The sequence below is a fragment of the Ascaphus truei genome, chromosome 1 (genome assembly GCF_040206685.1).
Source record: "Ascaphus truei isolate aAscTru1 chromosome 1, aAscTru1.hap1, whole genome shotgun sequence".
NCBI lineage: Eukaryota > Metazoa > Chordata > Amphibia > Anura > Ascaphidae > Ascaphus > Ascaphus truei.
The window spans coordinates 312179453-312193666 of NC_134483.1; the positions used below are offsets into that span (position 1 = coordinate 312179453).

General features: G+C 39.8%; 1 protein-coding gene across 3 annotated transcripts in view; it reads right to left on the reverse strand.

Annotated features, from left to right (window-relative positions):
* Window positions 1-14214, reverse strand: part of CSGALNACT1 (chondroitin sulfate N-acetylgalactosaminyltransferase 1) — a 438610-nt gene that overhangs the window by 284069 nt on the left and 140327 nt on the right. The window contains exon 3 of one of the 3 annotated variants that reach the window (XM_075605285.1): window positions 9663-9726. The exons of the other annotated variants lie outside the window; for them this stretch is intronic. The gene's annotated coding sequence lies outside the window, so the exon portion shown is untranslated. The remainder of the gene's footprint in view (window positions 1-9662; window positions 9727-14214) is intronic. 3 annotated transcript variants of the gene reach the window in all.

The window sequence follows — 14214 nt, forward strand, 5'->3', positions numbered from 1 at the left end:
AAGAGTTAAAAACTAATACTGCCCCCAGATGGAGTCAGTTGTTATAGTTATCTGGCCAAAAACTCATTGGGGCTTATTCTGTAAGCTCCGTTAGCTCTGTTCCGTGCGATCTTCCCAGAAAGCCACGTTCAAGTCAATGGGGCTTTCCATGCAAACCACACGGATCAGCGCTAACAGAATTTACAGAATAAGCCCCATAATATTATAGGTTGAGACTAGTGAAACTGTCTTACTGCTTAACGGAGCAACCCAGGCCATTTTACATTGTTTAATACAGGATTGAAGCAGGGGGACTCCAGAGCTGGACCCCATTAATTTGGGCTCCGGAGACTGCCTGCTTCCAGACATACATTGGTAGCGGGTGCCGGTAGACGCTCTGGCAGACTGTCTGGAGTTTAAAGTTCAAAGCTCCTGCATCACATGGACCAATAGGAAGCTGAACCGGATGACTTCATGGCTTCCTATTGGCCCGCAGGGCGCAGGAGCTTTGAAACTCGGCTATAACGTGAACCTTGCTAGCGGAGCTGCTACCGACACCACCTAAGGTGGTAAGTATTTCCGGAGGCAGGAGATCCCCAGAGCTGAAATGAAGGGGGTTCAGCTCCGGAGACCCCCTGCTTCAATCAAATGTAACATTTGTTGTTTTTTTTCTTTTTACAAATGTTTAAATTTAAACAAAAATGCCTGGGATTGCCGGTTTAAGAATTACACCGCTTGGAAGCAACTGGTGCTGAAACATTATACAATCCTGCTCATGTTTAGAATTGCCAACTTTATTTCAGTACAGTCTTTGCAGGCTGCCAGACAAACACATATGATGAATATGTGTACAATAATTGGCTTGTTATATTTTGGGGGGGATCTTGTGCTCCTGTTTTGTAAACAAATACCAAAATGTCAGCCTTGATTTATTACCAAAACCCCATGCAATGAATTGTCGTGTTTTGTTTGGTTTATTTAAAAAAAAAAGATTTTTTTCATAGGTCAAACAATTAGGGGAAGATGTATCAACATTAAAAAAAACTGTGAATTGAATTTTTTTTTTCATACTCCATTTTCTGTTTGCGTCAAATGTAAAAGCGTTTTTGATGTGAGCCGGAAAAGCCTACGCTTTCTCAGACCCAGTGGTCATTCGCAAATACAAGATAAAAAAAAGTCATGTAGAATTTGTTACATCTCATTACATTCTGTGCATCCTGTGACTCGCCTTGTTGGCACTCCCCAAATCACAAGCTGTCACAAATGATGCAAAACGTGCAGCAAAGATATTGATGTTTTTAAATACATTTTATAAATGAAAAAACTTTTACTGCCTCCATTTTTATGCACAAGGTGTACTGTATATTGGACAGTATGATAGAGGAGCAAACCGATACTGTGTGTTACTATACCACGTTCTAAGTTGTAAACTCAAACCTATGTGTAAGACGTTGCAGTTATTAAACCCTGCACTGTATGTTTAATATAACATTTACATTTAAATGTATACTGTATGCATAGAAACAGCCATGTGGTACATGCAGTCTTAAACATGGACTAAGTAGTTATATTATTTTTTTGTGATTTCCTGGCACTTTTTCACTCTCAAAAGTGGCGGATAAAAAAACAGCAAACACAGATGTCAGTCACTTGAGAAAGAACTTTGCATAAGTTCGAAACGTTGTGTGTGCCACTAAAAGAATACATTTCTTCTCTGCAAATCCGAAGTGCCCTGGATCCTCCACTTTCTTTCACGTACTCTGAAACTACACCAGACAGGTTGTTTCCCTGAACCACGGAGCACCGGTACTCTAAAGGCAAGTATACTGCTGATATTAGTACATTTAAAGGTGTGCAAGGCTTTACTCTTGACTTATGCATAGAAACAGCCATGTGGTACATGAAGTCTTAAACATGGACTAAGTAGTTATATTATTTTTTTGTGATTTCCTGGCACTTTTTCACTCTCAAAGGTGGCGGATAAAAAAACAAGTGGATAAAAAAAAACAGGCTAATAATAGGTGTGAACATTAATTAATTATGTAACGATGTTGGTATTTTTTCATTGCTGGGTAAAACTGTAGACACCCCTAAACATGCCCCCTTTTTGCGATGTAAATACTTTGATGATGCCACCTGACGCACTGCACGCAAACACAGACGTCAGTACATTTACAGCAGCTTGACAAATTCTGAGCGGTGGCAACACAATGTACTCTAGGATTTTTAGATTGTTTACTAGGATTTTGTTCGCCTTTATTCGCTTTCGTACATCACCCCCTTCCATTTTCCTTCTAAAACTGGCTACAGGCCAGGGTTACTAAATGTCATTGGGACTATAGCCCGTAGGTTCATTTACTTAAATGGGCCATGAGGTGTGCTAGGGCTTAACACCATTCAGCAAATCCTGGCCTAAATGTAATACTTTAGAAGATATAGAGGAAATAGACTGCCAAAACTGCCCTGACAGCAGGTTATTGAAAATGACCAAAACGGGGCTGGTAATACTTTATCAAATGCTCCCAACAGTACCAAATTTATCAATGAAAACAAAATCCATATTGTTTATTAAGATGTTATTTTTTCAGTCAAATGCTTTTTTTTTTTGCACTAGTGCTGCCGTTTAGAAAAGAGTAAATGTTGATATATTACTTATATTACCGTAGCTGTGTTTCATTGTATGTAGACTTAGAGGTCCTCTACCTGTGAAAGGAACATGCTTGTTAGGAAAGACTTTTGGGCAGCTTCTTAGTGCCACAGTTGAGCTCGTCCTAAAACCGTTCATGATTCGATGGACAAATTACAATACAAACTATCCAGGAAAACTATTAATGGGGCATATCTACTTAGCGCCCTCCCCCCTGCAAAAAAAGATGGATGATGGTGGGTAACAATATCCCAGACTACACAAAGCACAGCAGAGATAAAAAAAATCAGTGAGTGTATCTGCTTTTTTTTAACAGGGAGCTTTTGCCTGCTAAAAATGTGTAGGAAGCTAAAAGTGGCCAACTCATGAATGGGAGTAAATGAGTGCTAAAGCTTAGCACTGTTTATGGATCTGGGCCTCAGTGTGCTCATTTGTATGTCACTACCCAGAACCAGAATCATTGTCGGCAACAGAGCTATGGTATGACATGTCCAAATGTGGTTATTGGGTTTGGCATCTTAACCCCCCTCCCTCGCACCCCCCCCCTCCCCTCCCAAAAGTATAATGCTTAACAAAGTCAGTGTCTTTACTAAAAACACGTTTGTTTGGAAATGTAAGATTTTATTTTTCACTAGAACTCTGAATAGGGGAAAGTATAATTTATCAAGTAATTGCTTTATCCTAAGCTCAGCACACAGTGATATCGAAAAGGGAACATCTAGAGCAGGACTCTTCTAGTGGCAACCCACAAAGGGCCTTGATGTGGGCCATGGAGACTCTGCTCCTACGAATCCCATGATAGTTGCTTAAGAAACTATATATAGGAAGACTAAGGCTGCGTCCATAGAGGGGGAGCAGTGCTGAACCGTGCTGATGTTGAGGCTGCTGAAGCCTGTGCGATTTCATGCACATGCAGGCGAGCCAGCGTGCACGATCGGGAGGCGGGGGGAGGCAGGGCAGTGACGTCGCTGGGCCAATAGCCCGCAACGCACCGACGTCAACGTCACGGCGCCGACGTCATGGCGCCGTGACATTGACGCTGCTGTACTGTGATTGGAGGTTTTCAGCCGACAGCGAGCTGAAAAACAGCTTTGGCTGACGGCTGAAAAATCCAGCTCCTCAGCACGCCTGCGGACACTCGCGTGAGCCCCCTCTAAAGACATCCTCATTGAGGATATCGGGGCTCAGCGCGGAGCGTCCGCATGGCTGAGCGCTTGCGTTCTTCCATGGACGCAGCCTTACTGTCCCCAGTGCTGCGGATGAACAAGCAAAAGTCTGTGTGGTTGGGGAAACAATATCTGCCGTGATCGCACTGTGGGGGGGTCCATGCTTCCGGATCTGACCCCCCGCAGTGTTAATCCATCTGGGCCGCGATCGTGGGACCGCAGTCATCTGTAAGTGCAGTTTTACACACTGAAATGTACTTGTAAGTTAAGGTAATGTAAATATATATATATGCTTGAAAAATGTTGAAATATAGTATTTTTTATGTACAGTATGTATGTACTTTAAATGTATCTAAAATTACACTGCAATAAGTATGTTGCCGTTCTACTTCTATAAGTTTTTTTTAACCTGGCCCCTTTGGAAAGCAAGTTGAAGAACCATAATTCAGAGGAAATCCATTATCTCTCTGTATGAGCTTGCCATGTTTACAAACGTTTTCTAAAATATGTGTAATAATACTGTAATCCGCCATGTATACCTGAAGAACACCCATTGTGGGTGCAAAACTCAATAGGGCTTGTGGTTTTACTGTCTGCTCACACCACTGGGAGATCAAAATAAAGCTGACGTTTTAAGAAGAAAGAACTAATGTTTCAACTTCTGGCGAAGTGTGACGGGGATTTGTTTTAATGGCTGCATATAAGACAGGGTAAGATATGGGACTTTCCCGCGACCACACTGGCTGTTAACAGCAGAACTGTTTGTACACCGTTAAACTTGGAGTTAGTGGGTGGTTAAAGTTTCCGCTTTTGCAGCACTGAGGAACTATGTTTTTGTGATACGTGTATCTAAGTTTGAAATGACTTAAACAATCACTAGCAAAAGAAACACTTCCTACAACATTCTTTATATTCAGAAATACTAATTTCACAGACATGGCCTTATTTGATCCAAATATTTCATAGGTTTTGAAAATACCCTTTTAAAATACTATTTTTTTTATATGACTAAAGCCGACCCTCAAGTATTGACAAATCAATATAGGTATATGGTAGTTGTACTTTGAAATACAGGAACTTACAAGCACCTCCTACAGTATGAATGCACAGAAAACATGCATAGCATGGAAGATGTCTATACATTGTTGAAAAGTTTACTTCAATTCAAATGAATGACACTAAATATTCTCCAGCATGGGGAGTATGGCTTCACAACATATTAATGTAACCCCCTGTTCCTAAAAGCAACTCAGGTTCTCTTCCCCCTAGCAGGTGCCTCTAGACAGGACAGGTGACTAGAGCCAGCCAGTTGGAAAGCTGGTGAAGGAGGAGGAACTAAGGCAGAGAAGAGTTGCTAAGAGTGGGCAGCCATGAGTGTGAGTCCGGTTCCTGCATGACCCTGGAGGAAAATCTGCGCAGCTGGACATGCGCGGGTAACAGAGACCAGCAGTGCAGGATAAGACTGCAAGAAGAAAGGAGCTAGAGAGAGAGACCCTGGAGAGAACAGCCCCTGTATCCCAGATCTGGTGCAGTATTTTTTTGGTCAGCTGGGATACTTTCATATAGTCCTCATAGTTTGGTGATCCCCAATTCACACAAGAGCATTGAAGTCTGTGTGAAGAGACACAGATTATAAGAGCTCCAACGTTTGTGCTAGCACCTTCACACGGTCAGTTACCACACAGGGTCGTGGGGACTTGGAGAGACATTGGCACACAGCTGCGCAGTGCATTAACAGTATTGTGGTTGTATGTATATGATCCTCGCACAGAGGATCACAATTATGTTAATATAACTGTGTTATAGGGGTTCCAAATAACTGCTTGTTTTGGTCATCCAAACCCTGGTGTTGTGTACTAGTGTCTTATTTTTGGCTACGTGCTCAGTGGGTAGAACTCAGGCATCTGCCTCTGTAAGTATTAGTCTGAGGTAAGATGAAGAGGGGTTACATTGAGTATGGATAGGGCCTTATTAAATAGGCTGTTAAGACAACTTCACAATGCTAGAGATGAGGTCAGCTCCATTCAGCTCAAATGAAAGAGGCTAAGATCTTCACTCCTATTGTCTCTGTAAGTTCTCCCTAATTACCACTTAGATTGTAAGCTCTTTGGGGCAGGCACTCCCTTTTCCTATTGTTACTTTCATGTATGAAGCACTTATTTCCACTATGTGTTATATTATTATGTCGCATGTATTACTGCTGTGAAGTGTTATGTGCCTGGAGGGCGCTATATAAAAAATTACATACATACACACGGAAAATAACTTATTAAATAGCGGCCTTAGAAAGAAAAGTGGCAGACAGTTCATTGATAATACAAAAAAAATTCTGCAACATGCTAAATTGTTCCCACCAAAAACCTATTAAAGGACCAGTTTCCCCTGCTATTTTTATCCCTTTTTTTTAAATGGACAAGAAGCAGGGAGCATAAACTTGTGATACTTTCCGGGGAAGGGGCCAGGAGTAGGGTTGTCATGTAAAATACCATGTAAAATGTCATGTAAAATACCGCAATGTAACTAGTGGCACTTTCCCAAATGATTATCTTGTGAACCAGGGAGTCCCCTGAGCTACAATGATCACGATTCAGCTTCGGGAACCTCCTGCTTCCCACCTATGTAAAAAGTAAGGCGAGGAATGTCCCATTAATCACATGCAGTGCCTAGGGTTGCCAGGTGGCTTCTCCAAAAATACTGGACGCTGTGGTGAAAGGTGTGAGGCGCTCGAGATGCACACACACCCACACACCCTCACCACTGCATGCTGTTTCCTCCTCTCCTTTGCCCAACCCCCAGGCTCCTGACACCTCCTCCTGGTTGGCTGCATTACCCAGCAGCAGCCAATCAGGATGACGGAAGCTGCTCAGCCCACTAGCAGCAGCTCTCCCTGCTCGGGGAACTCCCACGGGCCCCAAACAGATCAGGTCACTATGTCCAGAGAGGTAATACCGGACACATACATGTCCAGTATTACCTCTCATTTTTTACTGGACAGTGTGTCTGAATTCAGGACAGTCCGGTTAAATACTGGACACCTGGCAAATCTAGCAGTGCCTGCAATGATGTGTGGCCTGCTGATTACTATTCTCTCTACCACTGACCCCCTTTATAATCTATTTCACTCTCATTGTCCCTTTTCTATGTCATGTGATGATACAGGTCAAAGTTCAATGTCCCATTTTTAAACCAACTTTCTAAAGAAACAAACATATATTTTAAAGGAGTTTCTATTTACCACTATTAAAGATCAAATATAGCAGAGAGCTTTTAAAATAGTATATACATTTTTTTTTAATTCTATTTGTGAAAAGGACTGTGCTCTCCTGCTGTCACTCACAGCTTCTTTACATTTTTTCAGAGTACTTGGTTCACTGGTCTTGCAGGAGGCCAGGAGACCTGATAAAGAGGCAAGTGTCGCTGTTTGCAAACATTCAGTATGAAGTATAGTACTGTACATTGTACAAGCTTTGCTAAAGCAACCAGTGACCAACATACTGTATCACCACCTAGATTTGCAATGTTCTTCAAAACAATGAATAGTGATTTATTTAGTTCTGTACCTTTTATAACAAAACCACACATCAAAAAACTGCCCCTATCTCTAACTTTTTATAGGTTTTCCAAAGTATTTTCATTAATTATGTATACATTTCCACTTGGTCCAGTTCATGTTTGCAACAACCGGTTGTGTGAATACTACTGATCTTTTCTGTTTCTGCTACCTGCGGTTTATAAACTTCAGGAGTGTGGTGTAAGACCTCACAGAACACCGTGTAGCACCAATGTCACATACCAAGCTAGGAACCATTGATCTGAATCCAGTATCGGTGTTGTAAGATCAAATGATATACAAATGGTTGGAAGGGGAATAGGAAAGACTCTCGCATCAGCTATTATAAGTCTATGTTTGATGCGAATAGCACTGCGCAATAGGGACAGATATACAGATACACAAAATAAAAAACAAGTCCCTGTAGAAATCACTCAGTGTGGTGATATATGACCGATATAATTGATATGGTGAGTCTATGGCCAATCTATTGGACAAACATATCTAAAAAATAGATTAAATGCAGAGAGATTTATAGTGGATCCCCCTGAAGGTTTGAATATACCTCTATGGTAGAATAAATCAGTATCACTGTAGCTTATTTACATAAACTCCAGATTCACTGACTGAATCTGAAGCACAAAGATAACCCCCTTTAGTGGCCAAATGTGAGGCTGTGCAGGGGAAGCAGTCACTCAGACATTCGCTGCATTATAAACTAGTAAAAGTGCACACATACAAAATAAAAACCTATGCATGGTCATGATGCTCATTTTATAAAATATGTTTGTCCAATAGATTGGCCATAGACTCACCATACCAATCAATCATTTATATTTTTATTAGTTCCAATTAAATGGTTTTAAATTTATATCAGTCATATAATCACCGCACTGAGTGCATTCTACGGGCACTTCTTTTGTGCATCTGTAGATCAAATGAACCACATTGCTTCCATAGTAGGGGTAGCAGTGCTATACCGTTACATCCTTTGGTGTCCAGAAGACACCTTACGGCACGTCTTTTGGCATAGCTAATGTTACTAAACATGGCCGTGGATTGTATACTACATTGTCAGAGAGCTGCCGTAAGCTATATACAAATAACCCCAGCACTCAAAATAAAGAGAGAATACAACAATTCTGCAAAAAAATACTAAAGTGTATTGCTCGTTAAATGAAAAATGATACGCAGTCGTACAGTATGTAAGACATTCCATCTGAATACAACATGAGATCGAATCGTCACTGCTGATATTCTGAGCTTTCAAAGGGTATCACTAAACTGGTTTCCAAGTCAAACTAGCGTAGCTCATACAAGCAAAAAGGCACAAAGATAAATATACAGAGAACTAACAACATATATAAAAGGCAAGGTCTTAAACAGGCAATCCAAGCGGCACTTAAACAAAATATATATTTTTTATTTTAATATATGCAGCCTTTGATTACCTTTATTGAAAACTAATTACCTAAGCTTTCGATCGATTCGTTCTCCCGTGATCGATCAGCAACGATTCTGCTTCCAGGGTTCACTAAATGGCTACCTTTCCGTTTCAATCAATCCTTTAGTCAGTGTAACTCAACAGCTACAATGTAGTCGTATATTGCCAAGTTAGCATTATCTATTGTTGCAGTTTGCCGCTCAAACTGCTGGGAATATTGTCAACAAATTATCACAAATAGGAAAGTGTTACAAAGATCTTGCACTGCTGGGAACATGTGCTAAAACCTGCTATAGCAATCAAAGGAGATGATCAGTATATTAAAACTCATTACAAATAACATTAAGAGTTGAATAAAAAGAAAACTAAATGTGGTAAGTATTATCTAATACTAACAGATTTATTTTTAAAAACACATGTAGGATATTGCATGGAATGCTTCTTTAAGCTATATTTCAGTCGATAATTACATGGCCTTCATTTAAACAAAATACACAAACAGTATTAAATACTCGTCAATCGTGGTTTACCTAACAGTTGTGCAAATGTACAAAAAACACTAAGTATTCCAAACTATGAGGGCTATATGAAAGTATCCCAGCTGACCAAAAAAATACTGCACCAGATTTATCAAAAGAAAATATCCCATTGGTAAAAATGTCTTAATTAATTTGGTGCATTTTTTGCCCGAGTTTTGCACTTGGATTTGATAAACAAGACCCCTTAAAATAGATGATGTGTACGTCTCAGAACGAACCCTAGAGACTCTTTCTAAGTTCTGAGGAAAAGTGCTTAAACAAAGAATATTTGCATTTGTTCTGCACAGAAACATGAAACAAACATAAATTATAGATGGAATATAAATATATATGTTACCTTGTATTTCAAACCACGCTGTATCTTCCTGCGAGTCGTTGGCATCAAATCTTCAAATTAAAATCTGATAACAATGGGGGGGGGGGGGGGGGAGAGAAAAGCTTTTCTGTAAGCATCTGTTTTGAAAAACTGGTATCACAAAATCCTAGGGCTTAAGGGGATAGTGCTTCATAAGTCAAGGGCAGCGTTTCTCATATTGCTCAGGCTATTCTGTCTCCTGGAAAAACTCTCTGCAGACAGTAGTTTAAAAGAAAGGAATTTCAATAGCCACGAGATAGGTTTAAAAAAAATATGTTATTTTCCATGGTTAAGACAATGGAGGATAAACGCAGATACTGTAGCAGCTTTCTCTTGGGCCAGCTTGCTCTGTCTTGAAAAGTACTTGCTAAAGTAACACTTGCACAGTAAATGCTTTCGTTAAAGACTCGGCCAAGTAAAAGCACTGACATGCCTCCGGTTCATTGCTATGGCATCCTGACAACCAGCAATCATACGTGTATTGAAAATTCATAAACGGTGTATTTCCTTTTAAAATAAAAATAATTAAATTTTTTTTTTTTTTTTAAATATCTCTCCTGTGTAACGTTTCCAAGAAGCAGAAGAAGGAGTCTACAAACTTTAAATCCACCGGGCAGGTTTGAGAAGAATTTTAAAAAGCAGCACTTTCTGCTGTGTCAAAGACCCTACTGTGCAGGTGAACACACTGAGCAGTCAGTTATTAAACTGGCTAAAGACAGCTTTTCAATGCATTCCCAGCATCATGTCTCAGGACTAGCTGGAGTCTGTCCCTCTCCTCTTACAGAGCAGCTGTACTGCTTTAAGAGGCAATCTCTCCTGTGCCTATTACTGATGCTATTCAGCAAATCATGCACAGAAAAGTGCATTCATGTACAGGAATTAGGTGGGGGAAAAAGATTTCAGGTCTGCCCTTTGCTGCGGAGACAGATGACAAGAAAGGCTCATTGATTGTTACCTTGGTAGTTCTAACCCACACTCCACTCCACACAATCACACCCCTGTAACGGCTATTTAAAGCTCCATTAGAAAATAAACTTTTCATACCGTCTTGAGCTTGGTACATAACAATCCTCCATGGTTGCTTTGCCTTAAATACATTCCACAAAGTCCTTCACTCCTTTTACTTAACAACCCCTTGGCAAAAGACACATTGGCATGTGTAGCAGTAACGTGCTAAATGTACTGTATAAGCACCACAGTACCAATACCCACTCACCCTCTTGTAGCTTATAGAAACAATCTGTGACAATTCCTTACACAAAAACACTGGGACCAATGTACTAACATACTGTGTGTATACTGTGTGTGTGTATATATATATATATATATATAGATATATATAGATATATATATATATATATATATATATATATATATATATATATATATATATATATATATATATCTATATATATCTATATATATCTATATATATATATATATATTCATTTCTGAGGGTCTAAAATGTCATAATAAAAACTAACATAAACAAGTACTAAGGCCTGCATTGTCTCTATTAGGCTTGTTCCGACACTTGGCACAGAGCACCTTACGTATTTCCAACCCCACAGACCCATTTTTACATGAAATCTTAGGGTTTACTTCAAGTTGAATTTAAGAGAAGGCTTTGACGCAGTTTCTCCTTTTTTGGTACACAGAAACATTTATTTTTCTACGTATAATTACCGTATGTACGCCTAGCACAGACCATTTCTGTGCGCCCCCCAAAACATGAAAAAACTATTTTTTTGGCGCAGAATGAGAAATGTCAGGTTAGCACATAGGCGCGCACAAGTGCAATATAAGATTTCCATGCGCCAATCTTGCGCACACAAAGCAGTTTGCAATGCTTAGTACAAAGAGCCCATTGTAATCTTAAGTGTTATGTTGTATGCAGAGATTCTTGCCTTTCTTTTTTCATGCAGCAGCACTGCTTGTGCAAGTGAGGTTTCTATGAGTGTACAAAAAATGGCATCTCTATATATGATTTATGGCCCATATTTACTACGGGGTGCTATGCCATTAAACACCTTCCACCGCCGAAAGACATGTTAAGGCCCATTTACGTCTTCCTGCGCCACATTGTATCCTATAGTACAGCACAACTCAGTAAATATTTTTCCTTCGAAAACATTTTGGGCTATGTTTACTAAGGTGTGCTATGCCAAAAGACACTTTCCGGCATTGGAAGACGCACTGTAGCCTATTTTCTAAGGAAATGTATACCGAGTTATAACTGTTGAAAATGAATGGTTTGTTTAAAAAAAAATAAATGAAGATATATGTTGTTTCATTAAAAATGGCATAGTAATTCTGACCAAAGAGATATCCTGTAGCTCTCAGATACTTTTATTAGATAAATATGCGCTAAGCCGTTGCTGGTACTTTTACATATATGTAAATGTGACATTTATTTAAAGAAGCACTCCCTGATATACGTGTGTGGGTTTTTTTTTCATTGACCTTATATTGCACGTTTATCTTTTTTTCTGTTGTAACAGTCCAGAGATATCTGCTTGTCATTTTTTTTTTTTCGGTGGTTCTAAAAAACGCTGACGTTTCCTCCACAGGAAATATCATTTTTGCTTGTAAACCTGTACTAATTAGGCACTTCCAAAAGTTTAAACAGGCAGCAGAATACATCTAAGGCTTGTTAGTGTGTATAGTGTGTGCGGCCGTGCGCGAACGCGCGTGCAAATGCCGCATGCTTTTTGTGTGTATATTCTGAGATGTGAGCTGAGAAGGTACTGTGTGTTTATGTATGTTTATGTGTGTATGTATGTGTATTTATATGTGTGTGTGTGTGTATTTATGTTTAATTTATTATTTATTAAAAAAAAACACATTGGTAAAAATAAAATATTTATTAACATTGTGCAGACACACACACACACACACACACACACACACACACACACACACACACACACACACACACACACACACACACACACACACACACATCCATAAATTTCAGCGCCGGTAGCGGCACAAAATCATTCTATTCCCCGTCTTCTCCGCTGTCAGTGCCGGATGCATGCTCACTGCTGCGCGCGCACGGCCCTTGTATAGAAGGGTTGACTAACCTCAGCCAATTATAACTGCCGTGCATACGCACGGCGTAGCGCACGTGGCACCTATATAACAGCCCTAAGAGCACATTTCTTTTCTGTCTCTTGAAAAATACATTTCAGTGGATTACACCTTTAAGTGTTTTGATTTTGATTCACTTGCCCAAGTGCCGTAAGATACCTTAAAGCTGCAGTTCAGGCAATATCCTGCATGTGTGGTTTTTTTTAATAAATCAGTTCTGTAGTAAGAAAAAATACTTGTAGCACTTTCTGTTTTAAAAAAAACAACTTTGAAAGACCAATTTTCTTGTATTCTATTTTAACAAGCATGCTTGTTCCTATAGCAACGATTTACATTCCCCATATTTAAAGATGTCGCCAAACTACGCCGATCAATAGACGGAGAACGAACTGACCGGCAGCTATGCAGTTCTTTAGGTAATTAGAGATTGCCCACATGAAACTATTGAAGTAAAAAAAAAAAAAAGACTGAACTGCAGCTTTAATGCCCATTCAAGTCAATGGGCTGTAAGGTGTCTTCCAGCTGCGGGAGGTGTCTTACGGCAAAAGACTGCTTAGTAAATAAGGGCCAGTATGTTCAAGCACTTCAAATGTGACATTAATTCATGTGTACTAGGTTAGCACGGATATCATGGACCCTGGGAAATAAACCCTTATGTTTTCGAGGAGGCAGCAATCTCTGTGAATTGTTATGTATTCCTTAATTTTCCCAGTGGTGAAGTGCACTTTAGGAGAATCCAGTTTGTACAAAACAAAAGCATGGGCGAGGATCTGCTGCTGACCTTTTGACACCATTACAGCACACTGGGAAGGTCTCCCTATTTCTGAGGGGGACTCTCATAAATTGCTGAAAGTGTAAACATTGTAAACTGTTCTCTCTGAAGAAAAATCCCCTCAATCCAAAGAAAGTCAATGAAAGGTGAAGAGATTTCCTGCATTTTCCAGTCAGACCCCCTTGAGTTTTTATGTGCAGGTCAGTATGAATTGCTGAGCCTTCTGCATCAATTCCACCTAAGGTTTTCCATTCTCCTCCCTCTGCGTCCTTATACTTTATGGACTAAATTAAATACTTGTACAGTACAAGTATTTTGATTTTCCTTTTGAGCAGATCAGCAACTTTACCAAATCATTTCCCGAATATTCATGTAGCCCCCTCTTTGGGGACTACTAGTTCTGTAAGGGATTATGTGCCTTAAGGGGCTATCTGTGTGGGTTGACTCAGATTACTTCCCTCCCGTCCATATCATGTGATGTATGATGTCAATGTAAGGGTATATATAGCCGCCCTTTATGTTTCAGAAACAGGTTCTTGAGAGTTCTGCCTGGGATCCTCACCGTGAGTCCTGTATATAGTTTCTGTGTAATGTGTATTAAGATGTGTCCTGTCACCGTTTGTTGTTTTCAGTTAGTAACGTGCCCCTTTAAAATAGCACCTAATAAAG